This window comes from Agelaius tricolor, unplaced genomic scaffold, assembly GCF_023055355.1.
Source record: "Agelaius tricolor isolate 1412-34295 unplaced genomic scaffold, bAgeTri1.0.p SCAF_21, whole genome shotgun sequence".
Lineage (NCBI taxonomy): Eukaryota > Metazoa > Chordata > Aves > Passeriformes > Icteridae > Agelaius > Agelaius tricolor.
This window is the reverse complement of record NW_027269281.1, coordinates 5,049,909-5,076,812: the sequence shown is the minus strand read 5'-3', so window position 1 is coordinate 5,076,812 and position 26,904 is coordinate 5,049,909. Positions and strand designations below refer to the sequence as shown.

The 26,904-nt window shown below is 44.5% G+C and overlaps 1 long non-coding RNA gene across 1 annotated transcript in view; it reads left to right on the top strand.

Annotated features, from left to right (window-relative positions):
* The window catches only part of LOC139598928 (uncharacterized), a 567,429-nt gene extending 540,957 nt beyond the window's left edge, over window positions 1–26,472 (top strand). Inside the window, exon 2 of the long non-coding RNA XR_011682080.1 lies at window positions 26,150–26,472. This is a non-coding gene — a long non-coding RNA (uncharacterized lncRNA). The remainder of the gene's footprint in view (window positions 1–26,149) is intronic.
* Window positions 26,473–26,904: the final 432 nt, after the last annotated feature.

Here is a 26,904-nt window from a genome sequence, read left to right as displayed (position 1 = left end):
CCTGAGGTAGCTTGCCGGCCGAAGGCTTATCGAACAGACTGAAAGAATGTCTGAGCCCCTTTCCGTGGGCTCCTGGAATGGTCCCAGAGCCCCACGGCTGGGCGCCAAGCTGTCCCAGTCTCTCTGCAAGCCTCTCAGTGTCCCTGGGCCTTACCCGGGTCGGCAGAGAGTGGGGGGGGGGTGACCCCACCACGGCCGACTGCGGGGAGACACTCTCTGTGCCCCGAGGGTGCTGAGGGCACTCAGGCTGGTTGCCTTCGTTGCAGCAGAGACGACCGAGACGTCGGTGGAAGAGGAAAGGGGCCGACTCCCAGCAGGGGGTATTCCAAGGTTTTATTAAGGAGTCCCGAGGGAGCTCCTATACCTCAGGGGGTTCCTGCCGAGAGCACTGGGGGATGTTCGGAGCTTACATTTAAAGGGGGGAGGAAACTAACATAGATAAAATCCTACTGACCAATAGGTATCTCTGGGGGATGGGTGCTGGGGGGATAGACATACAAAACAGCGTATGGGGCAGGACTTGGGGGGTTGACCCTTGGCCCCTGGCTAATCACTCGACAACTTGGACTGAAACTTCTAGGTAGGGGGCTGGGATGTCGAGGTGACTGGCAGAGAGCCAGGGTGGGGGTTTTGGAGATCTTATCCCGGGAAAGGGATAACACAAGTAGAGGGAAAAGGAGGGGGGGGGTACAGTCTGGGATAAACCATTTGTGAAAAACATGGGGATACAAAACCAACTACTTCAAAGTATTACAAAATATAAGAACGCACTACAGCAATGGAGTCAGAGCACATTATCCCCTACATTGGGGTCACCCTGAATCGATAACATGTATCATTTTAAGAAACTTTCCTAACTGTATTATTGTGAGGCTTGTTTGTAGACTATGTTAGGGAGACTCTTCCAGTTAAAGCCTGGGCTCTGGCCAAGCTCTGGCCCTACCTGGTCAGGAAGTATGCCAACAAACCCAGCGGTTTTCTGCACCAAAACTGTACTCAGGTCACTTTGACTTGCCAATTTGGACTTATAACAGCTGGACCCCCTTTTGAAGTGACCTTGGAGACCTTACCCGGGAATAGTTCTCCAGGTCCTCACTGTGAAACGAGGCTTGCCAGCTGCTGCACTCTGGGTGATGGTACAGTATTTAGGGAATTGATGATGTATTGTTTTAAATCACCATCCTATCTCTCGTGTGCTACTAATTATGGATATTATCTGACTTATTTCTGCTTAGTGTAAGTTTATTGTATTGTATTGTTTTCTTTTATGTTGCCTTCATGTTCATAACAAGAGACACATGTTGAAAACACAAAGAGGGGGAATATGGCTCCTTAAGAATGTTTAGATAATGCAATATTTACACTAAAAATTTTGAAAGCAAATCATCAAATTTGATCCCTGGCAGAGCGATACCATTTTGAAGATTTGCATGTGCAGAACCAATTTCTAAAAGTTTCTACGTAAAGATCCCTGACTGAATGTACGCTGGCAAGGCATAGCTGATTTACTAACCTAGGGAGAAGGTATGCATGTGTTTTATCACCAAAAGGTTCAAAGTAGTTCTCTGCTCGTCTGGACAAACATCAATCGTCTCCAAGAAAATGAGGCCCAGAGAGAAGAAAAATTACCTAATTACCAGCCAACCCTTGTGGCCAAGGCAGGAGCAGGGGTAGGACTGCTAGGACATGGCTGTGTCTGGAGCCTTATGGAGGCAGCCTGCCAAAAGAGGCCTTGTGTCCTACTGCACTCACCATCATGGTATTGTGTTCCTATTGACCTTTTTCAGTTATTCCCTGTTCCATGCTTCCAGAAAGCCATTCAGTAATGTCACAGTCAATATTTCCATCTAATGGACTTCCTCCTGCCTAAACAGCATGGCTCCTGAGCTCCAACCATATGAACTTGTCTTGGTTTGAAAAGACAGGTCTCTGCTAAGGAAGGCAGGAGCTGCCCCTGAAATGGAAAACGTAAACTCCCTCTCTCTGAATTATTATAATCTTGAAATTAAGGGGCTCTCAGGCAAAGATATGGGGATAGGAATAACAGTTCTTTATTACTGAAACAATAAAAATAAAACAAAAATACAGTAATACAAAACAACACTGACAGAGTCAGAATACAACCTGACACCCTGTTGGTCAGGTTGTTCGTAGCAGTCCCATTAAATGGTGGCTGCAGTCCTGGAGTGACAGATGTGGTTCTGTTGAAGCAGTGATCCTGTAGAAGGGTGGAGTTTTCCTCTGAAGGTCTGGTGGTGGTGTAGATGGGCCTGGTCTTCCTCGGGGAATCCAGTGGAAAAGGCTGACTGTGGTGTTGCGAACCTCAGATTATATCCAGGTAGGAATGCTTGGCTCCTCCCTCTGGGCGGGGCTTCTCACAATGGGATTATGTAATTTTATCAGTCATGCAGTGAGACTCAATGGACCATTAACAGAAGATATCTCCCCAGAGGGAGGATTGGTTGTGGAAGACATAAAGGAAAACTGCCCCACCTGGTTTTAATAGGTGGCCCAATTAACAGAAGATAACTGCCCCACCTCTAACAGATGGCAATAGAATACACAACCCCACCCTAAGACAGAACTTTAGAACAGTAGTCATTTATTTCCACTTCCTAGGAGGCCTTGGATATTATCCTTTTGTTCTCCTATACTGCGAGTCTCTTTATCAGTGACATGATTGCATTTGATATGTCTTTATTGATTGTGATCTGTATTCTATGTATCTTATCCTGTATCTAGCAAATGACCAGTAATAGTCTTAATAAGATAATGGCCTTACAAGTGCAAACTCTTTTAACATCAAAGTACACAAACTCTTTCCATAAAAAACAAAAAAGGGGGAGATGTGAAGGAGCAGACAGCTATAGAAGCTGAGCTGGGTAGTGCCACCAACCTTTTGGCCCTGATACAGTGGAAGTCGTGGGAGAGATAAACTCAAGGCAAGAACAGAAGTGAAGACATCATGTCTGGTCACTCTGACCACTCTGACGCTGACCGCTCTCACGAGGGAAGATGTAACAAGGACATTGCTGGTGAAAGAATGTAACAAGGACGTTACTGGCGCAATAATGATAAACAAGAAGATTGTGATGCTACGGAACAGGGGCAAAGGGGTCTGGATGGAAAGTTTTGTACAAAATGTAGTGACGTATAAATTTTGGTGATCTAGTGTAATAAAATGGCTTTGCTTGCAGAGCATGGTCTGTGTCTCTCAATTCCTGTGTCAGTATTTTATCTACTAGAACAATTGTGTTTTTAGCAAAATACCTGAAACAGGATCTTTGTGTGTGTAACAAAGTTATAAAGGTAAAAACAGTGGAAAATAGGTATTTCTGATCCCTTTTTCAGGGTCCCCGCTAATGGTTTCAAGGTTCGTGGGGTGAGATGCTTAGCTCCTATGCTTTGCCATTGTCAGGAAGAGGCATTGACCCTCACTGTACACCCTTGTGCTTGTTTGCAAGTAATCCAGTGTGAGAAATGAACCCCACACAAATACCTTGAGAGAGATTTCAGGTCAGTGTTAAAATTTATAGAAAGATTACAATGAATGCAATGATACAGAAAAACTGGCTTAAAAACACAGAGTACAACCTGGCACCCTGTTGGTCAGGGTGGTGATTGCAGTCTGATTAAGTGGTGGTTGCAGTGCTGTTGAAGTGATGGTCGCGGTCTTGCCAAATGCAGTGGTCCTGTGGAAGGTCTGGTCCTCCAGTGGAAATTCGGGTCCTCTGGAGCTGTCCAGTGGTGGTGGTGTCCAGTCCTCAAACCCCCAGATTATATACCCTCAAGTCCAGGGAGGAATGCTTAGTACCTCCCCCAGGGCAGGGAGTTTTGCAATGGAATGATGTAATCCTGTGAGTCATAGGATATTTTGGGGAGTCTTTGATGGGCATTGCAGCTGGCTGCTGAGCCATTATGGCCCATTAGCAGAGATGGTGCCTTCAGGATGGGTGTAACTGTGTTGGTGCTCCCCTGGAGGAGTTATCACTGCTGGGTCATTTGTGAAGATAAAGAAACACTACCCCATCTGGCAGGGTTTGCCTCATCCAGATTGTAGCCTGAGGGATTGGGTGTGCCCTGGGCAGCTACTGTGAACAACCAATCATTAACAGTTTATCAGAAATTATGTAGATGTCCCTAGAATACAGTTTGGTTGCACCCGTATTGGCACCCTTTTTCCTGTGACTATGACAACCCTGAGCCTGAACCACTAGGTGAGCATCTTCCTTCGCCATCCCATGCCATGCCCAACAACATTTCAGGTCTCTATTGAAAGTTGCTTGTGCTTACAAGCTCATGTTTATAACGCAAAGTTAATGGACAGCAGAGTAGGATTGGAGTCACTACACTTAAGACACCATAGTTTTGTTGGCACTCATTGCACTTGCATCACTATAGAATCTGTCTAGAGGGAGCCGTGTTACAGTGTATTGGATGTAATGCTTTGCCATCCGGTAATTTTGTGTCTAAGTGGCCCCACAGGGATGAAAAGGTTCAGTGAGGGGGGAATGCCTCTGGGGCAGAGTGCTTCCCTTCCAAATAACAAATGCTGTTGTCTGATGGCTGCATTTAGTCACTGTGTATGTGAAACTAGTGTGTTTTCTCATTGCCTGTTGTGGAATTAAAAAAGCTATGTAACGTAATGTATTGGGTCTGACGGAGGTAAAGTTCACAGCACTGTGCTTTGCACTGGTAGCTGGACGAGTGTTGATAACCAGTGTTTTGGCTACTGCTGAGCAATGCTGTCCCTCTGACATTCCTTCTCCCATCAAAGGGGGTGGGAGTGGGCAAGATCCTGGGAGGGGACACAACCAGGCCAGCTGACCCAAATTAGCCAAAGGGATATTACAAACCATATGACATCAGCTCAGATATATAAGCTAAGGGAGAGAGGAGGAAGGGGGAGTATTCATGAGTTTTCAGTGTTTGCCTTCTGGAGGAACTGTTATGCATGCCAAAGTAGAGACTGACTTTTTTTCCTCTTTAGCTCTTGCACGCACAGATCTCCACTCATTTCTTTCTTTTACTGTAAGAAAACTGCCTTATCTTACCCTGCTGGTTGTTCTCCATCTTATTCTCTCCCCTGTCCCAGTGGGAAAGGGAGTGATAGAGCAACTGAGTGGGCACCTGGCACCCAGCCAAGGTCAACCCACTACACCTAAATAATTTGATTTTGAAAGCTGTTAATCTAAAGTCTACATTCTGTCCTGCTTGCTTGCTCTCAGCAGTGGGTAGGCTGGTGATACCCTTTACCCTGCATTTTGTCACTGTTTATCTTAATTTTTTGTGTTGATTATATCTTTCCTCCTTCCTTTTCTGATTTTATGTCCTTTCCTCCTGGAACTGGCAAAAGTCGAGCTGGATGAAGAGATGAAAGGAAGGTTGTAAGAGAGGAAGAGGAGGTCATGCATTTCTCACCACCTCTCTCTTCTCTTTTGCAGTTGTTACAATCTCAGGATGTGAAGGAAGATGCTGTGCTTTGCTGCTCCATGGAGGTAGGGAAGCACCTGCACCACCTGCCCCAGTCCTCACTGCTCTGCTGCTTCTGTCCTTGGCCACATACATGTCAAGCAGCTATTAGATGTTTCCAAACCCAAACAGCTGTGTTGCCCCTTTGCATTATGGAATCACCAAATGGTTTGGGTTGGAAGGTTGGAAAGGACCTTTAAAGAGCATCTAATCCAACCCCCTACCATGGGCAGGGACATCTTCAAATAGATCAGATTGCTCAGAGTTCTGTCCAACCTGACCTTAAAACCTGAACCTGTTTCCAGGAATAGCTTGTCCACAGCTTCTCTGGGCAACCTGTGCCAGTGCCTCACCACCTTCACAGGAAATAATTTTTTCCCAATATCTAATCTAAACCTGCCCTCTGTCAACTTGAAGCCATTGCCCCTTGTCCTATCTCTACATGCCCTTGTTCAAAGTCCCTCTCCAGCTCTCCTGTATCCCCTTTAGATAATGGAAAGTGCTCTAAGGTCTCCCTGGTGCTTTCTCTTCTCCAGGCTGAACAACCTCAACTCTCTCAGCCTGTCCTCTTAGGAGAGGTGCTCCAGTCCTCTGACCACTTTTGTGGCATCCTCTGGACCTTCTTTAACAAGACCATGTCTTTCCTGTCCTGAGGACCTCAGAGCTGGACGCAGTACTCCAGTTGGGGTCTCATGAGAGCGGAGTAGATAAAAGACACTACTGTGAGATAAGAGATGGCCCTTGAGATTCTATCACTGGACTTGTGATACATGTACATGGATGCAAAAGGTTTGGTAGCCAGAGTCCCATCACAAAATTATGTCATCCTGGTTCCTTCGAATCTCACCCTGCACTTATTTTTTAAGCACAAAAACACCTGTATTGGAGAAAAAACTGCCCCATGGGTCACACGGACAAGTTTGTTTAGCTCAGCAGCAGATTTGCAGGAAAATGCCGGCATAAATATAGAAGAGTTTCATTAGTATCTTTTTTGGGAATTGATTTGCCTGTGAGGATGGATGCTTTCCTTGCAGAGAGTGATTGAAATTATAGCCCAAATGGTTGAAATTCAGCAAAGTGACAAGCAACTGAGGAGAAAGGTTTGAATTTTTAAGGTGAGGACTTTGAGGAACTCTGCATTCAAGAACCACTAATCTTCCATGATGGTGGACTCACTGCCGTCCAGTCCCAGCTTGGACCTTCTCTGTGGAACCACCTAAGGCTTATGCTGCTCCATGGAGGCTCTCCAAGGAGTAATTGTTTAAGAAAAAGCTCTTGGCTGTCCTCAGTGAAGTAGCATGACAGGTATAAATGCAGATCTTGTCAGGGCGGGATTTGTTATGCATACAGTAGGGCTCTGCTTATTACAATTAATGACTGGGAGTTACTGTGAGCTGTGAATCAGCAAGTAAATGAAGGGCCAGGTAGAAGGCAAGAAAAACACATCACAGCCTGCAATTTGTTTTGACAATAGCATGATTTTTAGGCGGGATTATTTTTTTTTTCAAAAGCAATCTTCCTTTTATATCAGCAGTAGCTGGACCATTTGCTTCTCTAGCAGCCCAGCACAAATGCTTTTCAAAACCTTGCCCTTCATGCTCTTGGAGCTTGCTGCCACGTGGATTTGGTTTTCAAAAGTCACAATGCCTTATAACCTTGCCTGGTGGCTCTGCCACACCAAGCAGGGAAGAATTGGAGGGATGGAGCATGTTTGTAAAAGCCAGTGGAGTGTCTGAATATTATAGAATGATAGAATCATAGAATGTCTCAGCTTGGGACACACAAGGATCAATAAGCCATGGTTGACCCCTTCTTCTCCTGACAGCTGCAGAGCAGCGGCCGGCTACTGGAGGAGCAGCTGCCCGAGATGATGACAGAGCTGCTGGCGATAGCACGTGACAAGATGCTGTGTCCCTCTGAGTCCATGCTGACACGGTCCCTGCTGCTGGAAGTCATTGAGCTGCATGCCAACAACTGGAACCCCCTGATGCCCACCATCACTCAGTACTACAACAAGACCATCCAAAAACTGACAGCCTGAGGGGCAGGACAAGGTGGGGTGGGAAGGAACAGGAAGAAGACATGCACCTTGACGGGATCTGGCAAAAGCTTTTCTGATTTAAATTCCCCAGAAGAGCAACCCCCAGCATGCTTGAGAATACATTCATGGGATGGCGATGGAGAAGTATGTTTCTTTTTCAGCTGCGTCAGGTTTCTTTTTCTGAACTCATTGCTCAAGAAGCAGCAACATGCCCACCAGGTTATTGTTTGACTTTCAAAAGAAGACAGAGAATTTGGAAAAGAAAAAACCCAAACAACTAATCCAAGTGGGGGCTATTATTGTTTTTATGCTGTCCTCCTGCCTTGCCCTGGCCAAGTGGCAGGAAACAGCAGGCAGCAGATGTCTTGGGAGGACAAAGCTAGATACACACTATACCAGACACTCATAAGTGATGGCTTTTGTCCAGAGGGTCTTGTGCTAGGTTCCCATCCTGTCTTTGACTTTCCGTGTGCCCCTCCACTTACTTGCCACCCCTTCGAAAGTGGATTGGAGAGCGGGATGACTTTCTTATTTGCACTGGGGTTTTTTTTTCTTTATTATTTGTGATTTCTTCTTATTTTATTGTATCATTGAATGAACAATTGCAAGCAGCTCAGAGATGAGGAAAGCAACGCCTTCCCAAAAGCTTACTAATGGTTCATGTGAGGATTCTGAAGCAGTACTATTTTAAAGGAGCCCAAATGCCACTGCAGAAGTAACATAGCCATCATCAGCTTGCCAGTAATCTACTCGATGGATTGAGAATCATGTCCTCTGATCTGGGAGCTCTAAGAAACAGGGAATTCTGTGGCCCTTGCTTTTCAAGTCACCATTATCCCTCAGCCACTATAACCCTTTTTTTAATGTAATAATTTTTTTTTCTATTGAAGGAATGCTTTATTGTAGTTACTGTCATAGCTAAAATTATACATTTTAATCCAGGCCTGTTACAGTCGGGCCTTATAACATACAGGGCAAGGGAGAAATGGAAGTTAATGTTCTTCTTTGGTGACTGGTAAAGAGAAGACAAGCAATGCATGGAAAAAAGGAGGAAAAAAGAAGAGGGGAAAAATAGAAAAAGCCAAAAATAGAGGTTTTGAGCCTGGCTTCTAACTAGCTGAATTTGCTGTCCAGTGTTTCCAGGTGTGCAGTGTACAAGAGCAACTCTGTCCCATGGTTGGTGTAAGTGGCACCACATCATTGAGGGATGGGTGGCATATTCCAGGGGGAGAGTTTGCCCAGGGGTCCCCAGGTTGCTCCAGGATACCCGGGTTGCTCTGTGATAGAGCATCCCAAAGGAAAAGGCAGCTGCTGGAAGGTGAAAGCAAGATGCCTCCTGGACGAGGAAATGCCCAGAGAGTAAGGAGGCTGGTACGCAGAAATGCCATGCTGTTGCATCCCTCTCCAAATGATGAAGATGACTTGGTGGTCTCCTTATTTGTCGTCTACTGACACTGCTTATTAAAACACAGAATCACAGAATTAACTAGGTTGAAAAAGATCTCCAAGGTCATCAAGTCCAACCTATGACCTAACACTACCTTGTCAACTAGACCATGGCACTAAGTGCCACATCCAGTCTTTTCTTAAACACCTCCAGGGACAGTGACCCCACCACCTCCCTGGGCAGCCCATTCTAACACCCAAACACCCTTTCTGTGAAGAACTTCTTCCTAATGTCCAACTTAAACCTACCCTGGTACAGCTTAGGTTGTGATGCTGTGGTTCAGTATTATTTGAATTTTCATCTGGTTGTCTGCGATTGTGGTTTTTATTCTGCACGTGGAGTATCAGTAGAAACAAACAGGAGCTTCAGCTTTTCTGTGTACTCAGCAGCAAAATGATTGCTGGGTGCACTGGACTTGTCTAGAAAATTTATTTTCTGCTTTGTGGATTCGAGCCCAGGAGATTTGCATGGTGATGGCACCCTGTGTTGGGTCAGCTTCATTAGTAGCAATGGTGCTTGATAGAATTATGAGCAGCTGAACTTGATTAAGATGGTTGCAGTGGGTTGATTCTGGCTGGATGCCAGGCACCCACCAAGCTACTCTCTCACTCCCCTCTATAGCAGGGCAGGAAAGAGAAAATATAATGACAGATTAATGAGCTGAGATAAGGACAGGGAGAGATCACTCGTCGAATACTGTCATGGGTAAAACAGGCTCAAATTAGAAATATTAATTGAATTTATTCCTAACAAAATCAGAGCAATGTAATGAGAAGTAAAATAAACCCTTAAACACACCTTCCCTTCATCCCTCTCTCCTTCCCAGCTCTATCTCCTACCCCAGCAGTGCAAGGAGACAGGGAATGGGGGTTATGGTTAGTTCATCACCCATTGTTTCTCCCTCTGCTCAGGGAAAGGAATTGTTCCCCTGCTCCAGGCATGGGGTCCCTCCCATGAGACACAGTTCTCTGCAAACTTCTCCAACGTGAGTCCATCTCACAAGCAACAGATCTCTGAGAACTGCTGCAACATGAGTCCATCCCACTGGCAATAGTCCTCCTCAAACTGCTGCCACGTGGGTCATCCTTCCACAGGGTGCAGTCCTTCAAGGACAGGATGCTCCAGTGTGGACCCCTCTCTCCACAGGTCTCCCACAGGCTCACAGCCTCCTCTCAGGCATCCCTCTGCTCCAGCACAGGCCTCCTCCATGGGCTGCAGGTGGATGTTTGCATCCCTGTGGACGGACATCCATGGGCTGCAGGAGGACAGCTGCTTTACCGTGGTCTTCACCGCAGGCTGCAGAGGAATCCTAGATCCAGTGCCTGGAGCACCTCCTCCCACTCCTTCTCCACTGACCTTGGTGTCTGCAGAGCTGTTCCTCTCACATATTCTCACCCTGCTCTTCTCTGGTTGCAATTACAACTGCGCAATCACTTTTTTCCTTTTTTTTTTCCTTCTTCTTCTTAAACATGTTATCACAGAGGCATTACCACCATTTCTAATAGGTGCAACCTTGTATTTGAAGCAGCTACAGATTGGCTCTGCTGGACATGGAGGAAACTTCTAGCAGCTTCTCACAGAAGCCACCTCTGTGGCCCCCCTGCTACCAAAAACCAGGCTGTAATAAACCAACACACCCTCCTACTACCAAAGCTTGGCCATGCAAACCCAACACAGTGGTAAAGCCCATCAGTAATATAAGGCTTAGGGTTGTGCCCGTTGCTCTTGGCTTTTTCCCACTCCCTGATTTCTCAGGAAGCAGAGGAAAAGGGGCTTTAACACCCATTGCAGAGCACTCAGGCACAGCATCTGTCCTCTGGGAGAAGACTTGGAGACCAATTTTGTCTTGATTTTTTTTCTTTAAAGAACAGAGAAGTCCTATAATCCATTACCTCTCTGGACAGCCTGTTCCAGTGCTCTGCCACCCTCAACGTAAAAAAATTCTTCCTCATGCTGAGGTGCAACTTCATGTGTTTTAGTTTATGGCCCTTGCTCCTCATTTTGTTGCTAAGCACCACTGAATAGTCTGGCACCATCCTCTTGGAACCCACATTTGAGATATTTATATGCATTGATGGCATCCCATCTCAGTCTTCTCTTCTCTAGACTAAACAAAAATAATTGTGGGGGGACAATAAAAAGAGGTTTTTTAAATATGTTAATGGCAATAGGCAGTGTAGAAATAACATCAGCCCTTTCCAGGATGAGGATGGTCATCTCACAAACAGGGACATGGACAAGGCAGAGTTGTTTAACACATTCTTTGCCTCTGTCTTCAACCTGTATGACAGATCAAGGGGGTCTCAGTGCCCTGAGCTGGAGGTCCATGACTGTGAGAATGATCAACTCCCAGTTGAACCTGAACTTGTGCAGGATCTACTTCTCCAGTTTGATCCATACAAACCTATGGGCCTGATCAGATTCAGCCAAGAATTCTCAAAGAGATGGCTGACGTCATTGCAAAACCTCTCTTGATGATTTTTGAGCAGTCTTGGGAATCTGGAGAGGTCAGAGCTGTCTTGAAGCTGGTGAACATTGTCCCAATTTTCAAGAAGGGCAAGAAGGACCCTGGAAATTACAGGCCTGTCCGTTTCAAATCAGTGCCCAGTAAAATCATCAAAAAGATTATTCTGGGGGGTGTTGACAAACACCTGGAGGACAACATAGTCATTGGTCACAGCCAGGAGGGCTTGAGGGAAAAGTCCTGCTTGTCAAACCTGATTTCCTTCAACAACAGGGTAACTCACTGTCATGGTTTGAAGCTGGCACAATGCCAATGCCCCCATGAAAATATATGCTCCCTGGTGTCTGCTGTGAGATGTGACCAGAAATAGAGCAAAGCAGGCTCCAACTTAGGAATAAAGAAACAAAAACTTTATTAACCTACAACTATATATAAAAAGAAACACACGCAGGACTCAGAATGAAAACCTTCCAAAAACATTCCTCCTCCCCCCACCAAATTTCCAATACATCACAGTAGTACAAAACCTTGGATTCTCAATTCAGTTACCACCCCTCAGATCACCCACTCTCAGTCCATCACCACCCTTTAGATAATCAATTCTCAGTTCATCAAGAAGAGAGGAGTCCTTCTTGTACCATAGGCTTCCCCTGGAAACACAGTTGAGACATCTTGTGTTTCAATGTCACACATGGCACCGCCCAGAGAACATTTGCCATTGTGACATCTTCCTTCCACGTACAGTACTCTCACCACTGCGCATAGACCAGAGCTGCTTCTAGGGTTCCCCTTTTAAGGATGCTTTGCCCAGTTCCAAAAAAAGCACAGTCTCTCACTTTCGGGACACCTGTTCCCCCCAAATTCACCCCCTGGGGCCGAGGGGTCTCCCAAACAGAGGTCTTCTTCTTCCCTGAAGACGGAGGGCACCACCATCCTCCTCACCCGTTGTCTCTGTTCACGCACTCCTTCACATAATATCACTGCACTCTCTTGGCTCCAAGCCATTGCCTCCCCCTAAATGCAGTTTCTGTGTCACAGGAAAAATGGCTCTGTCCATGACTATACAAGTCCAGCCAAAGGCCACTCCATCATCTCTTCCCATCTAAGATTCTTCTCAACTTCTCTTGTGACCCATTTTCTCTTATCTCATCTCTGTCTCTCTTCTCATTCAACTCCAGGAGGATCAGCATTTGTAAGGTTTCCATCATCCAAGAAAAGGGTTAAAAATCTCAGGCTCTGCCTGTCCAGAACTCCCACGCTGCCCTGCTGGGCACCTTCTTGCCGAACCCCCCCTTCTCCTTCTCAGCCAGCCGTGCTATCAAATTTCAAGGTGGCATAAGCACAGGCACCAGCTCTCTCTCTCTCCTGGGGGGCAGGGGGTGGGGGGTGACTGCCTGATGCCTCTCAGTGCTTCTCCACCCTTCCATCCTGCAGGGGCCTTCACCTCCCTTCTCTGTCCAAGGTCCCGGACTACCTCACCTGGCCGCATGGCTTCCCCTCCCCCACCCAGCCCACAGCTGGGCAGGGGAGGTCTGACCTCTTTCATGGACAGAACCCAAGAGAACTTCCCCCTGGGAGTTCTCTGCTTTTAACCCCCTGTGTTCTCAGAGGCGTATCCACGTCCTCAGTGGCCACACCAGGTGCCAATATTCAAATCTGAGCACTTATTGGTTTGATCACAACATCCCAAAAAACTCACTTCCTTTTCAAACCAGGACACCCACCTAGTTGATCTAGGAAAGCCAGTGGATGCCATCTCTTTGGATTTCAGCAAAGCTTTTGATACTGTCTCTCACAGGATCCTTCTGGACAAAATGTCCAGCACGCAGCTGGATAACCGTGTTACGCAATGGATGAGAAACTGGCTCACAGGTCAGACACAAAGAGTTATAGTGAATGGGGTGACATCAGTGTCTTGGCTTGAGAGACAGGTGTCTGTTAAGGAAGGCAGGAGCCTCTCTTGGAATGGAAAATATGACCCCCTTCCTTCCAAATTATTAAAATTTTGAAAGTAAGGGGCTTCCAAGCAAAGATATGGGAAAACGAATAACAGTTCTTTACTAGTATATATAGCAAGGCAAACAAACAACAACAATGGCAGTGACAACAAACAGAACCAGAAATCCAGTAACAACCATCTCAACTTCAGGCACTTTCCCCTTTGGTGTAGTTATGGTCACAGATGGCAGGGGCACTGGTGGGTCCCAGCTGGGTAGGGCGAGTGCGATGATTCCCCCACGACTGCAGGGGGCACTCTGGTGTGAGTTTGGGGACCAAGCGGTAATGTCGGGCATAGCCAGCAGGACAGGATGGAGAAGGAGCTTCTTTTACAAACCTCCAGGGGCAGCCAATCCTAGTGCCCTCTCTGGATAGCAAAAGGACCTGTAGCAAGAAGCCTCCAGAGAAGCAAGCTGGAACGGCAAGACCTCCCGGCAGGCAGAGGGTGAAAAGCTACAGTGTAGCACAAATCCGGAGCAATGGCGGAGGTATGGTAAGGGTTGAGCAGTAGCAGTCTGGCTCTCAAATGCAGTAAAAGGCTCCTCAAGCTTTTCTCACCAGCGCTGGTTGGTCCTTTGGACCCCGGCTGTGCGGAGGGTGGGGGCAGCCCCCCAGTGGAAAATGAGGGCAGTCCCAGGTCCTGGTGGGGCATGCACTGACTCTGGGCTTCCCAACAACAGAGCAGCAAAACAAGTTCATCCGGCAAGCTCAGTGACAGTGCCGAAGCAAAAAAAAAAAAGCAAAAAGAAGCAGGCAAAATCCACAGAAACAGCAGGATCCCTGGTCAGAGATACCGGCCGCGTGTGTGCCATTGAACTGCCCTCCGGAAGAGTAGAGACTGACGCTTGCCCCACCCCCAACTCCCCTTGGAAACCCCAGCTCAGCCTCAGCTTCCATTTATCGGGACCGCCCCGGAGTCAGGGAGGATGGGGGGTGGGGCGGGGACAGCCGCCACCCCTGGGCACAAAACAAAATAAATCAAAGACCCCAAAAATGGGATGGGATAATAAACTATCCCCAAGAGAATCAGGCTGGTCACCAGTCACAAGTGGGGTTTCTTAAGCCCAGTTCTCTTCAACATCTTCATTACTGACTTGGACACAGGACTTGAAGGACTACTAAGTTCGACAGACACACTAAATTGGGAGGAGATTGGGAGGAGGTGTAGACTCCCTCAAGAGCAAAGAGAGCCTGCAGAGACACCTCTATAAATTAGAGAGATGAGCAATCAACAACCATATGAAGTTCAACAAGGGCAAGTGCTGGATTCTGCACCTGGGGTGGGGCAACCCTGGATGTACTGATAGACTGAGGAACAAGAGGCTGGAAAGCAGTGCTGCGGAAAGGGATCTGGGGGTCCTGGTTGATGCTCAGTTGAATATGAGTAAGCAGTATGCCCTGGCCACCAGGAGGGCCAATCGTGTCTTGGGGTGCATCAGGCAAAGCATTGCCAGCTGATCAAAGGAGGTGATTGACCTGCTCTGCTCTGTACTGGCATGGCCTCACTTTGAGTGCTGTGTGCAGTTTTGGGCACCGCAATATAAGAAAGACATTAGGCTATTAGAGAGCGTCCAAAGGATGGCCACGAAGATGGTGAAGGGTATGGAGGAGAAGCCTTATGAGGAGCGGCTGAGGTCACTTGGTTTGTTTAACCTGGAGGAGACTGTGGGGAGATCTCATTGTGGTCTTCAACATCCTTACAAGGGGAAGCAGAGGGGCAGGTACTGATCTCTTCACTCTCATTGAAAGTACTTGAAGAAACATCATGAAGCTGAGTCAGGGGAGGTTTAGGTTGGATATCAGGAAAAGATTTTTCAACCAGAGGGTGGTTGAGCACTGGAACAGGCTCCCCATGGAAGTGATCACAGTGCCAAGCCTGAGTTCAAGAAGTGTTCGGACAATGCTCTCAGGCACATGGTGTGATTCTTGGGGTGTCCTGTTCAGGGCCAGGAATTGGACTCAATGATCCTAATGGGTCCCTTCCAAATCGGCATAATCTATGATTCTAAACAGGCACATCTCCTGCAGTCTCTCCTCATAAGAGAAATATTCCAGACCCCTAATCGGCTTTGTGGCCTCCACTGGACCCTCTCCAGTAGTTCCTTGTCTTTCTTGTATTGAGGAGCACTGAACTGGACACAGTATTCCAGATGTGGCCTCACTAGGGCCAAGTAGAGGGGTAGGATCACGTCCCTCGACCTGCTGGCCACACTCTTCCTGATGCACCCCAGAATAACATTGAGCCTCTTGGCCACAAGGGCACATTGCCAGCTCATGGTTAACTTGTCATCCACCAAGACTCCCAGGTTGTTCTTCATCAGGAGGCATTCAGAGGTGGAGTATAAGCCCCAGGGCGGTATTTCTGCTTAAGTATTTCCCTACCCCTGCAAGCCATGGGGATTTATTCAATTTTCCCATTGGGGGACAATCCTGCAACCCCCACCAACCAGGCTAGGTCCATGATTTTTTCCCCCCAACACTGGGATTTTTCCCACCAAAGAACTCTTATGTGAAATCTTATGGTTGTTAATGTCTTGCCATCTATCTCCATTATAAACATATATTCATCCATCCATTAACTGCTTTGCTACATAACTCACCCCATTGGTTTCTGAGAATCAAAATGTGCAAAATGTGCACCAACATTTTTTTTATTATCCCAAAATTACATGCTGCCAGTGGTATTTTTCTGAAATCTATCAGCAGGAAGCCAGCAGGCATGTGGCATCAATGAACCATGGTACCATGTTGGGAAAAGAGACACCGTGAGGTCATTTGATGGGCAGCTGGGGAGCAACACTGAGAAGTTTTGGGGGTCCCTGGTGACAGCAACTAGGAATGTCATTGAGTGTCTTCTTTTTCTCAGCTTTCTTTAGAAACAGTTGCCAAAGAGTATAATTTTCCAATGCGTATTTTTGAACACATGAAGCCACAAACATCTCCCCAAATTAGCCAGATCTGATCTTTGCTGCTCAATAAAAGTATCCACGTGGGATTTTAATATGTTGCCCCGAAATGATTACATCAGCAAAGGGGAAAATAACCTTCTTGGGCTGAATATGTGGGACTGTTGTGGTTTGACACTGGCCAAATGCCAGGCACCCACAAGAGTTCCTTGCTCATCCTCTCCTGACACAGCCAGGTAGAGGAGAGGAAAAAAAATTTATGAAGGGTTCATGAGATAAGGACTGGGAGAAGCACTTCAGGGGAAAAACCAGGCTCAACTTAAGGTTGCAAAGTGAATTTTATTGCTAACAGAATCAGAGGAGGATAATGAGAAGTAAAATAAGCCCTTAAAACACCTTTTTCCCCCCAGCCCCTCCCTCCTTCCCACTGACAGTGCAGGGAGACAGAGCATGGGGGGTTTGGGGTCAGTTCATCACTAAGATTTTCTTCCACTGCTCTGGGAGAGAAGTTGTTCCCCTGTGAGACCGTGGGGTCCCTCCCACAAGAGAGTTCTCTGTGAACTTTTCCAGCATGGGTCCACTCATGAGCAGCAGCCCTCCCAAAACTGTTGCAACGTGAATTCCCTCCATGGGCAAACAGTTCTCCCAAAACTGCTGCGACATGGGTCTCTCTTTCCACAGGGTGCAGTCCTCCAAGGACAGGCTGCTCCAGCCTGGAACCAGGGGCCCTCTCTCCCCACCAGGTCTTCCACTGAATCACGGCCTCCTCCAGGCATCCACCCGCTCCAGCGTGAGCACCTCCCCCATGGGCTGTGGGTGGATCTCTGCATTCCCTGTGGATCCCCATGGGCTGCTGGGAGACAACCTGCTTCACCATGGTCTTCACCATGGCTTGCAGAGGAATCTTGGCTCTGGTGCCTGGAATACCTCCTCCACCTCCTTCTTCACTGACCTTGGTGTCTCCATGTTGTTTCCCTCACATATTCTCACCCCCTCCTCTTCTCTGACAAAATGAAAAACTGTGTGACTTTGTTTTGGTTTTCTTCTTAAATATGTTATCACAAAGGTGTTATCAACCTCTCTTATTGGCTCAGTTTTGGCCTGCAGCATGTCCATCTTCAGAGCCATCAGAGATTGGCTCTGCTGGACATGGTGGAAGCTTCCAACAACTTCTCACAGGAGCCACCTCTGTGCCCCCCCCCCCCACTACCAAAAACCAGGCTGTGCAAAACCAGCACAGGGACTAAACCTCGGGCTGGTGGGAAGATGAGTGGCTGAAGCATCTGCAGAGGAGCAATGCTCTGCACCACTGCCGTGCCAGTTCCCCTTGGATGCAGAGGAAGTTTGCTAACTCCCTGCCAGACACCCCAGCATCTAATTCACCTAATTTCTGGTGAAATTATTTGCAAACTGAAGATTTATGCTACCCAGAAAGTGACTTGCTTGATTTCCCCATGAGGGATTTCACCCTTTTTTGGAGAAGTTTCATGTATACGGAGGTGAAACAAAAATGGGGGAAAAACAGAAAAGTAAGTAATTTGCTTGGTTCACTTCTTCCCCACAAAGAGATTAATTAGTATCCATTCTTGGCATGACTGATGGCTTTGAAAGAAAACTTATCAGATTAACTTATTATTTATTTTCATGCTTATTTTTGTAACATCCCTCACTTGAAAGTCTCTCAAAATCTTAAATACTTTTTAAAAAAAAATTATTTCCTCAATGTGTATTTTATGGCTTTACATCAATTTTGCTCTTTTTAGTGTTAGCTATTAGCCAGACCCAGTTATATTTACAGTATTTTTTTCAGGAGAAACTATACTAAAGGTTGCAAAGTTCACTGTCAATAGCCAAGGGAGCTGCAGTGTCCTGCAGAAGATGGTGTTGACAATAGCAATTATTTTTTCTTTTAATTTATTTATTTGCATTTGAAAAAGCAGCATTTTTAATTTAATAATATTTGTTAAGCTAAGTGCTTTAATTTGTTGGTTTTTTTTTTTTTTTTTGAAGGAAAAAGGTGTTGTGGAGAATAAAGACTATCTGGTCTATCACTTCTGCTGGTCGGGAAGAGACCTTCCTTTTGTTTAGGATGGAAGAGAAAGAAAATGGCGGGGGGGGGGGGGGGAATATCCTTAATGGTGTCTGCTTGGAAATGCTGTGTGGGGATGGATCAGCCTGTGCTCCTGGTGCTGGGTCACATCCTGTTGCAGCTTTGATTGGAGTTAGTCTTTCTCCCTATCACTTCTCACAGAGGGGAGGATGAAGCCCATGGGAGCAGTGCAAAGGGCTTAGAAATCCATGGGTGATGGACTGGGTGCTCTCCTGGTTCTTTTACCCCATTCAACCTTTAAAAAAATCCAAAATAGCCATTTTTCTAAGTCTTCCCTGGAAAACCCTTCTCTAGCCCAAGCCAATTAATTTTTGGTTAATTGAAATGCGTGAATTGGCCTGAGAAGCCACACAGGTCACTGGAAGTGAGTGGTTTGTGCTGGTCTGTCATTGGGCTCCATCCAGAAAACTGGAGGTGAAATGGTTTCTGCTTTTGAAGAAGTGTTCAAGGCCAGGTTGGATGGGATTTTGAGCAACCTGGTCTAGTGGAAGGTGACCCTGCCCATGGCAGGGGTTTGAAACTAGATGGTCCTTAAAGGCCCTTTCCAATCCAAACCATTTTATGGTTCTACAGTTCTATGATGTGACCATGTACATATGCTCAGAGCTCACTGCAATAGAGGTGGAAGAAGTTTGGGCCATGGCAGAGGGAACTCTGCTGCTGGCTGGGGGCTCAGCTAATTGCTGTAAAGCCTTGAATAAATAGGTGAGACATTAAAATGAGGTGCAGGCATGACATGACCTACCAGGCAGTGTTACTCACAACATGGGGCATCACCTGATCCATCCTTCTGCCACAAAGCAGGACCAACAACACCAGCACGCTTCCTGGGGAAGTTTGTCCAACCTGCTCGTAAAACCTCTGCTGATGGAGGGCAGATTGCCCATTTCCTACACAAAATGCCTTGTGATGAACAATGGAGTCATTCCTGGATGTTTGCATAAAATAGAAATATATAACCTCCATTTAGTCCTTCAAACAATCACCAGGCATTGCTTTGTGTTGGAACCCTGGATGCTGAGAATTTTAGACTTTCTGTGCTGATGGGCACTGACCCCCATGAGAGCACTGCATTTGACCTGAGGCTGTGGAACCAGCTTCCAAAATTGATTGATAGCACTGGGAATACAGGTGTGTAGTTGGTTAGAAGTGTGTAATATCACAGGGTGGAAAACTTAGATTTGGGATTTTAGTATATATGGGATATATATGATATATGGGAGCCAAGATGGAGAATTTTGGGTATGGGTTAGATGTCATTTTTTGTTCCTTCTTCTTTATTAATCTGGATAGTTTTCTCTAATTGGGTGAAAGATGTCCGCATTGCCGGTTTTGGGTGATCATAATTGGGTTAGAAGCATAAATAATATAGATGTCAACTGTTTATTGGATAATTGGAACTTAAATAGCCTTGAACAGACACCATTTTAGCTTACTTTTTTGACTTGTTAGAGAGAGCTCACATCTTGTGAGTTTGTAATAGATAAGGAAAATAAACTTCAGAGTGAGACTTCAAAAACAATGTCTCCTGAGTTTTATTCGCCCTGACCTTGGAGCAAGAAAGAACCTGGCATTCCGACAGCTTTGGATTATTTTGCTGATAGCATGGGGAAAAACAATAAACTGGTTCATGCCATCTGCCACTGAAAAGATGACCTGGTAGAAACTGGTTTTGTTGTGTTGCTTCTCTTGGGAAGTACTCCTGGGTCCTTCCCATTATTTCCGTTGCTGTATCAGCTGGGTAGGAGAAAGCTTTGCAGCAAATGAGACAAATCACTGCTGGTAAATGAGGGTTAAAACCATCCAAATCTCTCCTCCAAAGCCACCCTCTTCAAGGATCCATCTTTAAATGTCCCCATCAACCTACAGCCAGACCCTACTGCTCCAGGATGAACTGCAGTTGGAGTTTGGCTTGTTCCACCAAATCAAGGTTGTGAGCATCTGGATAAGCTTCAGAAAGAGATTGTCAGTACTGGAGTTGGCATGGGATCAGCAAAGTCAAGAGTGAAGACAGTCCCTGGGCCTCTGGGACCACCAAGATTTATTAAATGAGAAAATAACCTGCAATAAAACAAGATTTTGGAGCAGATGGATGGGCTGAAGCTTTCAAGATGTAGGAATATTTCTGTAAATTCCTTTTTCACTGCCAAAAACCCAGAGAATAAATAAATAAAGAAACCCCATGGATGAGAGAAAGTTTGCTTCACTTTCCTAAAACAAGTCAAACCCGCAAATAGCCGGGATGTGGGATGTTCTCCTCTTCCAGCAGCTCCATTTCTAATAATGAATAACAAGCAGGGGTTTTAAATACTCATGCTGGTGGCAAAATGGGTAGCAAAGATAAATCCTAAGTGGCAAAGGATGTTCACACTTAAGTAACAGCATTGATGCAATGTTTGCAAGATGAACTGTAGCTTAAATTATTATTTATTGGGGTGCAACAAGAAAAACAATGGTATTAAAACAATAATGAGCATTACAAGTCTGTATGGGCTCTTACTTTTGGATCCTATATTGTCATCAGTAATTATAAAGCCAAATACTTTAGTGGATACATAAATGTGACTATTGAGCCTAGCTTTAAGTCTATACCACTCCTAAGGACTTCTCTGAATTCCTAGAGAAAGATTACTGAAAAAAAGTATTACATCCTTGGGCTAAAATGTAATGATTTAAAAATTTCTAGGGATGCAAACACTGCCTGTAACTCTTGGAGAGATACTCTGGTTATCTTCACAGGGCCTCAAGGATGGATGGTCCCAGGGCAGGACACTGAAATGGAATTTTTGTAGGGAGGTTTGTCTTTGCCCTTTGCCAAGTCATCACTCCCCTCAGAGCTGCAGCTTTCCAGGGGGATTGGCAGTGTTGCAGAGGACAAAGCCTTGGTGGATGGGTTGCTAAGCTGATGCCTTATCCCATGCCAAATCAAAGCTGGCTAACCATTTCCCACCAGTCAGCCATGCCACAGAGTTAATGGTAAAAAATGCAAAATCCCTCTCAAGAGAAATGCTGAGATTTCAGAATTCCATTCTGTCTTAAATCATCTGAGTTTTTCACCAATACATTTTGTTTCAATGCATGTTATGTTGCTGTAATAATAAAATTTAAACAAAATGTTTGGACTTTATTAGCTCAGACTTTTTCAATAACTTCCCATAGAGCTTTCCTGTCAAAAGTTTCCACTTTAAGAAAGTGATGCCAGGAGGTGGCAAAGGTCTGATGGGAGCAATCACCTCCAATGTGCATTGTGTGGACCTGGGCTTGCTCTATGCCTCTTCTCCCAGCCCTGATGGAGGGAAATGCTCTGCGTTTAATTTCTATCCCCACACATGTCATTCTTGAGGCCCAAATACATGACATGAACATGTGGCCTCACAGCCAAGACAGGGAGGGAGCTGCACAGACCACACCGATGCTGCTGGTGATCTTGCAGCTGTCATCGGCAACAGAGCTGTGAAACAAGGTCCTGGAGCAGATCAGTGTCTTGCAACTGGTGGGGATGTGGTGAATACAGCTGGCTAAGGAACTGGGCTGCAATGAGTGTCTGCAGGTGTATGAGGTGGAAAAAGTGGTTCAGGAGAGTCCCCAGTGTCTAGGAGCTTTGCAAAGTCCAAGACTGTGGTTATGGAGAGCATTTCCACACTTCCACAGTCAGCACTGAGCCTGGGTTTTATCTGGGGGATGCTCACAGGGGTACTGGTTGGATCCAAGAGACAAATCTCATCAGTTTTTGCATCTTGCATGCACCAGGGAGGCATTTTTTCTGGTTGTTGTCCTATTTGTGGACATGGGGAACAAGCAACTCTCTCTTACCTTTAAAAATAATAATAGTGAATTCTGCAGTATCTTGGGCTTTCTTGGCACACAGACATAGTCTCATGCTCCAACATCAGATATGCATCCCCCTGTGCAGGACCTGGAGCCAAGTTGCCGTGTACAGGTGGGTCACGAGCAGCATGAGCAGCATCAGCCTGACATTCTGTGGTCAGGCATCAGCTGAGCTATGGTTTCCCCAGGTCCCATGTGTCAACCACAGCCAAATTATCTGTCATTGGCACTTACTTGTCCATGAGATAAAGCCTGAAAGAAATCCTGATCAGCATTTATTATTCCCTGCCTTGATCATACAGTCATGGAATCCCAAAATGGTTTGGGTTGGAAGGGACCTTCAAGATCATCTAGTTCCAGTTCCCCTGCCATAGGCAGGGACAACTTCCACTAGACCAGGTTGCCTAAAGTCCCATTTAACTTGGCCTTGAACACTTCCAGAGAAGAGCACCCTTCAAGATCAGAGATCAACTTTGAAATAATATTTTTTTTAAATTTTAAATGTTGAGCTCCAAAAGAACTCAAATTCACCTTTCAAAGCAAGTCTGGAAGAAGCCAGATTGGATAAATCAGCAGCTACAGAGCATGAGAGGAAATAGCGCACCAGGAGATGGATTACCAAAAATCTGTCTGCTGGTAATTACACATCTGAGGGCCAACACTGTAAAATATTTCTATGGGGAGAGAAAGATGACAAAGGTTGTGAAATCCAATTGGTGGATTGTTTTATAGCTAAGGTAACTTTGATCCTTAGAGCTGGATTTTAGAACTTGTATAAGAAACCAACCCCTGTTTAACAGGTCTGCTCTTCCTGTAAAGCACAACCCTGGATGTTATTGGAATGTTAATCCCTCAACCCAGCAGGTTTTCATTCTGGATGCTCTTGGGCACTCTTATCCCTCAATCGAGCAGAATTTTAAGGGGCCCCTTCCACACTTTTTCTTTTATTTTTCCCAGTGAATTATGCCAGAAAAACCCTCGGCTTCCTCTCTCCAAGGGGTCCCACCCCTTCCTTGAGACCCAGTCCCAGGTTCCCCAGGGGGGATTCTCTCACTCTTTTTATCACTTGCTTCATCTCTTTACTGGCCGCTTTTCTTGTGAAAAGACAAAAACCCAGATTGGGAGACTCATCACTCACGTAGCAGGTCTGGGTTAACCAGCCCGCCTCTCATTCACACACATTCACACCCCCCCCTTATCCGCCCCATCCAAACTTACCTATCCTTTGTCCATAGGTTTTTGTTCTTTGTGCACACTTTAGTCTTAGGGGCCAATTACCGCGGTTTTCGGGAATCCTTTCCCTTTTCTTTGTTTTATTGCCTCCTTTTGTCCATTGTTGGTAACCTGCGTCTGTTGGTCACACTAGGAGAAACAGAGAAAGACTGCCTAATCGGGCAGGGTGCGCCTTCCTCACCCTGACTCTCCTAAGGCACTGGCAGTGAGATGTTAGTAACCATCCTCTGCTACCATAACTGTGAAAAACGCCAATAACTTGTTTTTAAAATTTTAAAAGTTTAATAATAATAAAATGGTTATAAAGATAGGAATAAAATTAGAGTAATACAAATTTAGACAATTAGGATTAGGACAATACAAGACAATAAAAACAAAGAGTTACGGACAGTCCGGGTACTTTTTCTGGGCAAAATAAGCCCGAAAAAGGACACACGTTAACAGAGGATTAACCCTTAAAAGCAATAGCCTGTTGCATATTCATACATCTCATACATGATGCATAAATTCCATTCAAACAAAGGATTCTGTCTGGTCAGTGTCAACTTCTTCCTCTGAATCCTGACGGTATCTTCAGGACTGAGCGAGGCAGGAAGAAGTTAGTTTCTTCTGATAAGGGAGCAATATATTCTTTTTCTCTGAAAGATTTAAGTGTCCTGTGGCTGCTATCTCTGTGCAAGTACCTCATTTCTCTCTTTAGAAAAGTATCTTACATAGCATAGTTTCTATTTTAACATTATGTTATAACTTAAAACTATATTTAACACACTAGTTAAGAAAATTAATACAGCATAACTTTCTAACATAACACATCTAATATTCATTAGCCAATCATAAAATTCGCATTTTTCACATTTAGCTCACATTCAAGACAAACCTTGAACTTTATCTGCAGTACTTATTTGAGACTTAACTATAATTAATATATAAACTCCACTGTCAGCTTTATTAAGTGCTTGCTTTTTACTCCATAGTTCTAACAAGGTAATTTTATTGTAAAGATTTCAGTACAGTTGTTTACTTGCGTGTTGTTTACTTTGATGTTTAACTGTTATATGACAAATTTTCAGTAACCTTTTTGTAATAATAGAGTTTAAATAAGGTAATTCTTGTTAAGATTGATTTTTGTTTAGTCTCAGTGATGTTAACTTTACGTTCTTTTGGAGATACTTTATTAAGGTTAAGTTTTAGTGAAGGTGATTTTAAGTTTTGTTGAAGTATACCTGTTTCAGCTATATGATTCCTTTGCTATACAAGTGAATGACATAAAGTCTGAATGAATTTTTTGCCAAAATTTGCTCATTTAAATTACAAGATAAGACTATTTTGTTATACAAATAAGAACAATTTTTGATATTTTATTTTTATAAGTTGTACTGAAGAATGAGTCTCCATATTATGACTGTAATTAGTTATGAGTTATTTAATGCTTTCTTTTTAACTTCTTTCCTTTAATGTCATATATGCATAAATGTCTAGGAAAATATAACCTCAATTTCTTTAGACAGTTTCTACTGATATATTAAGTAACCCTGATTATGCTGTTAATTTTATGATGTGAATTCACTGACTTTTTATAACAAGCATTACTTTATTCATTTGCTATTTGTCTATGTTACCATTGACTAACTAAGGATAAATGAGAAAGCCAGCTACTTTACAAACCTTCACTTATTGTTGTATAGCTATTTATAAGACATATATTATTTTTCTAACTACTATTACTAAGAGGATTCTAAAATATATTAAAAAGACTCTTCCAGTCAAAAGCCTGGTCAATTCCTGGCTTTAACTAGTAGAGAAAAATTTTTGCACCAAAATGATATTCAAGTAATTTTGACTTACCAAATTTGGACCTATAATAGCTAAACCTCCTTTTAAGGTGAACTTAGAAATCTTACCTGGGAATGATTTTCCAAACCCTCACTTTAAAAAATAAAGCTTGCCAATTAGTACAGACTCTAAGTAATAGTACAATATTAAAGAAATTGATAAGGCATTGTTTTAAATCACCATTCTATTTTTCACGTGCTACTATTTGTATCTATTATCTGATTTATTTTTACTTAGTATAAGTTTATTGTTATGTTACATATTGTTTTGCTTTTATGTTACCTTCATGTGAATAATGAGAAACACTCATGTTATTAAAAACCAAAAAATTAGGGGGGGAATATAGCTTCTCCAGAACTTTACACTAAAAAAAAGAATTTTTTTTTGAAAGCAGATCAAATCATATCAAATTGATTACCCTACATTCCTGAAACACCCTTGGAACCCCAAGAATTAGAGTTCCTGGGTTCTGTGAAATTGGATTTTTGTGTTAATTTTAAATACATGGGAAGAAATCAGTCTAAAGTTTGGGATGTTTCTCCCTATCACCCCGTGTATAAGAATCAAACCTTTTGGTACAATTACACTTCTGGCAGTCTTTGTAAATCCAGTAATGCAGCTGCCATCAGGAATGTTTTTATTTTATAAAGATCAAGCCTGAGTCTTTTAGTGGCTGGAGTTCTTAAGTAAAAGATTCTTTTTAGGATAAGTATGTATGTGGTAATTTTGATAATAATTGTATTAATCATGATACCTTTCAATGTGTGCAGAGATTAATTAATAAGGCCATTAATTAATAAGGCCATTTGGTCGAAAGGAAAGGAGGAGATGTTGGAATGTTGGGGGACACAAGACAGATGATGGACTTTGGACCTGGTTAACATAAGAGATTTGATAACAGGATGACTTGGCAAAAGCAAACGGAACTTTGAAAATTAGACCTAGATTGCAAGAAGATTAAATCAAATGGGTTTACTGGAAAAAGAAAATCCCATTAAACTCTGCAAGCAAGAGGTATTGTTATATGCATCAGTTTGTGTATGTGATTTTAACCTAATCATTGCAGTACGCATTACTAGTCTCCCTGAAATAGTATATAAGCGCTTGTATCCCACAATAAAATCCGATTCGGATCACCGAGTCAGTCTCCCCGTCTCTCTCCATTGCCGACAAGTCATATCATCATTCCTATACTGTCTGGAATTCTGTGTGCGAGACACTGGGGCAGCATTGACTCTAGATGAGCTTCTTGTGTTAGGTGTTCCTCTTTTCAGTTCACGTACCCATGCTGCTAAGGAGGAGGTGGGTTTTCCATCCTACTTCCTCATGTCTTCTCCATGCACCTGAAGGAAAAACCAGAGGTTACCTCGTGGAATGTATCCTCTCTCATTGGCTGGGCGATGCCAGCCCCTAATGGCAGAGACTCTTGTTGGTTCTGGCGAGATGTGGTAGACTTCTTCCTTAAGTTCCTTTTTTAGTTTCTGATGGTCCTCTTCAATCAAGCTCCAGACTTGCTCAGCCAGCCTTGTTTACACGGATGAGACATGGGTATGATATAGGGCGATGTCAGTG